This window comes from Chlamydotis macqueenii, chromosome 20, assembly GCF_036417535.1.
Source record: "Chlamydotis macqueenii isolate bChlMac1 chromosome 20, bChlMac1.mat, whole genome shotgun sequence".
NCBI lineage: Eukaryota > Metazoa > Chordata > Aves > Otidiformes > Otididae > Chlamydotis > Chlamydotis macqueenii.
Genome location: NC_141575.1, coordinates 255926 through 259579, shown reverse-complemented (window position 1 = coordinate 259579; position 3654 = coordinate 255926).

Sequence of the window (3654 nt, the reverse complement as noted above, 5' to 3'; positions counted from 1 at the left end):
GCTGCTCAGTGAACTTTCCATTTCCACAGAAACACTGGAAACTTGTCAGTGTATTTCAGGACCTTTTTTAAACGAGATCAAACATTCCTCTCTCTCTGGTTAATTAACAGTTAATGTAGCCACCAGAAAGCTGTACCAGGAAAGAGGGACATATCAGTACAAAGGCCAGTTGACAATGGCCTGGTTCCTTCCGCCAGTTATTTACACAAAGTCAAAAAGGATCAGACTGAGATGTATGCCTCTTGCTGACTCCTACTCTTCCTTCAGCTTAGTAATCTCCTGACATCACGATCAGGGCCAGGAGAAGAGACCTCCTAGAATGGAGATTTCACTGAAGAAAATATTTCACTGAATCGAAGGATAAGCATAGAAGTTTGGAGTCACCTGCATCTATGAGGTGACTCAGTTCCTTTAGGAAGGGAGAAGAGGACTCCATGCATGAGCGCAAGCCCTTTGGAAAATCTATAGTGCCCAGGCAAATAAATGCAGCTCTGGTGTTGTGGTATAGTTCTATGAAAATAAATGTGAATTCTTGAAGGTGAAAGCCTTTTTTTCTAATAATTTTTTGTTTGTCATGGTGTTGGTAGTTTCGTGGGTTTTTGTTGTTTTGTTTTAATTTTGGGTTTGTTTTTTTTTCCCTAGGTAACTGCCCTCTATGATGAACACGTATGCTAAGTTCTTGTACCTCAGTTAAAAAGGAAGTACCTTTGTAAAGCATTCTGTCAGGGCCCTGTGGGCACTAATTGCCCAAATGGCCCTGACTGGCCCCACCTGAGCCCCCCCACCCCTGCCCGTGGACCCAGGACCCATTTAAGCTCCGCTCTGGTCCCTGCCTGAGCTCTGCAGTCCCTGTGGATCCAGCCCCAGACTGGCTTCCCGGCTTGGCTTTGATCCTGCCTTGTCCCCATGGACCTGCCCAGCAGCCACTGGACCTGACCTGTGGGTGGGCTTCCCAGCTTGGCCTCGGACTCGACGCACCCCGTGCACCTGCTGGGTGGTCCGGATGGGGAGGCTGACCCTGGCCACGGCTGTGGCCAGCCCTGCTCACCTCACTCAGGTATGAAGCAGCTGAGCCCCAGCTGCTGAGGCCCCTGCCCCACCAGCTGTCCTCTCCCCCTCAGGGCCTAGCTGCTTGTTGCTTGCAGAGCTGACAGCCCTCGCTGCTTTCTGACACGTTCTGTGTGATTGTCTCCACGCTGGGAAACTGAGGCATCCACCGCTGCCCTGAATTCTAAGCCTAGTTTATGCCTTTTCTGAAGGAAAAAAGAAAAAAAAGAAAAGGAGGATAGAAGCAGAAATGTGTGTTTCCCTCTAGCAAAAATACTCAACATTTCCAAACTGCACAGTGGCACAGGAGGATTTCGCGAGAACAGATGTGTGGGGAGATGGGATGAGGAAAGAGTGGGCTGCTTCCTTATGTACAGGAAGAGAAAACAATGACAGAATGGTGATAAGAGGTTGCTTAATTATCTAAAACAGGTTGTTTAGCAAGAAAAAAACCCACTTTTTTGTTTGTTTGTTTAAATAAAAGGCAAAAAGAATACCAGAGAAAGGATGAGAATGAAGCAGCTACCCAGCTGTGTTACTTCGTTCATCTTGGTAATTTTGTACGATACAAATAAAACTAATTTTGCTTTTATTTCTGCCAAGGTTTCCTCTCTAGTTCATCAGTATTGGTTGCAGTCACCAAAGAAGAATGTGCCACTAGTGTTACACATTCCATTCTCATTATTACCTAAAGACCTTTTAGTACAATTAAGTAAAACACAAGAGATGCAAGATGGTATAAACCACAACAGAGTGGCTAAGATAGTGCCAAGTATTTAATTTACTTTTGAATTATGGAAATCAAAATTATTAGGGAAATTACTAACACTTGATTGCTAAGAAAACACAGTTGGCAGCCAAATTTAACCGACAAAATTCTGTTTAATATGAATCTTTCTTGTGCATAGAAAAGCTGCAGACAGCTAGTTAAAATAGTCTTAGTGCAGACTTTTCTAGTTCTCACACTGAAACCCAGAAACTTGTTGGGATTTTAAGATTTCCAGTCAGGTGGCTATGGTGTTTGCCTGAAAGTTCCCTAGAAGTGGCTGTGTGTACACAGCAGCCCTTGCTGCTCAAGTGTTTAACAATGTGAATCTACTCAGGAAGAAAAAAAAAAAAAAAGACTGCAGTACTTTTAGGGCAGAGTCCCTCTTCATGTTAGCCTACTGAAGGTTATCATTCATATTACATAGCTGTAGAATTAGTCACTCTAAACCTTAAAAAAAAACCCCTGAACAACAACATAAATCCTAAAAACCTTACCTAAAACTCTTATAGCCTATACATTTAGCATTAACTGGGGGAAAAAAATAAACATTATTTATTGGTGTGGTTTTGAAACCTTTGTTTTCTGTAAATGAGAAATTCACTGATCGTAATAGTTTCTTAGTGACATTTATTGCTTATGCTGCTGAGCAGTAACAACAAGCTGAAGTAAGGGAAGATTTTACTGCATTACTAACTAAACACTTTTAAGTCCACCACTTTTTTTCAGGACTTAGCAATTTGTTTCCATCAACTCACACGCGCAGGCTTACACAGGCTAACCACTTAAAACGGTCCTGTTCCAGTCTTTGTACCTAGCAGCTGAACAGCCCTGGGACTGGGACAGCCTCAGCCCTACCAGGCACCGAGAGGTGTGTGCTGCTGCTACTGTACAGGCTTCTCTCTCAGAAGCACTAAATAGGCAAGTCATGACATGCCACTTTCATAACAATAGCATTCAAATAAAATTAATTAGTTACTGGCAACCTGCTTCAATCTTTGAAAAGCTTTCATAATGAAAGGTATGATCCAGGTCAGAGCTTTGAAACTGCTTTCTGAGAAGAGTCAACTGGCAGTGGCTTTTCCGTGTTACAGTTTGCCTCAATACGAGGTGTGTTAATGAGAAGAGATAAGCAAGTCATAAAAGCTAATGTGCTTGTTACTTCCTCCCCTCCCTTGCCCCCCCACCCAGCTGAATTCTTTTGAAGTGAAAGGCAAGCACAAATTCACACTCCTTTTGGAAATAACTCCAGTAAGGACTTGATAAATAATAGTAATTTTTTTTCTAGAATTCAAGGACATTTAACATACATTTTTGAAAATATTGACCTAGTTCAGCCGACAGTGTGCTGTTAAAGCAGATCAAAACTTCTAATATTGAACTGAGCTAAGTCAACATGTGGTATAGGGAAATGGGTATTAGTTGTGTAATAAACTGTTTTGCTCAGCATCAAAGTTACTGATGGATTCCTGAGGCTAGCTTAGTTGTTGTTATCTTGTTTGACTTGGGAAAATGTGTACAAAGATTTGTTAACATTACTGTTGTATGGCGACTTGTTACCTAAAGGGCAGAACTATGCAACACAAGCAGCCTCACTTCAGGCAGCAGCAGCGATGGACAGTTCTTTCTGGTTGTTTTACTCCTGGACAACGCTGAAGAACTTCTGAGGTAGGTGAAAGCTGCATATTTCTTCTGTTGTTTTTTTTTTTTTTAAACTTATTTATGTTTTTTTTTCCACAAGTGCACTGACACATGATGGTAGAGAAACAAGCAAGCATAAGTAACAGTGAAAATTGTTGGAGAATTTCTATTGTTCCCCTTGAGGTGAATTAAGCACACAT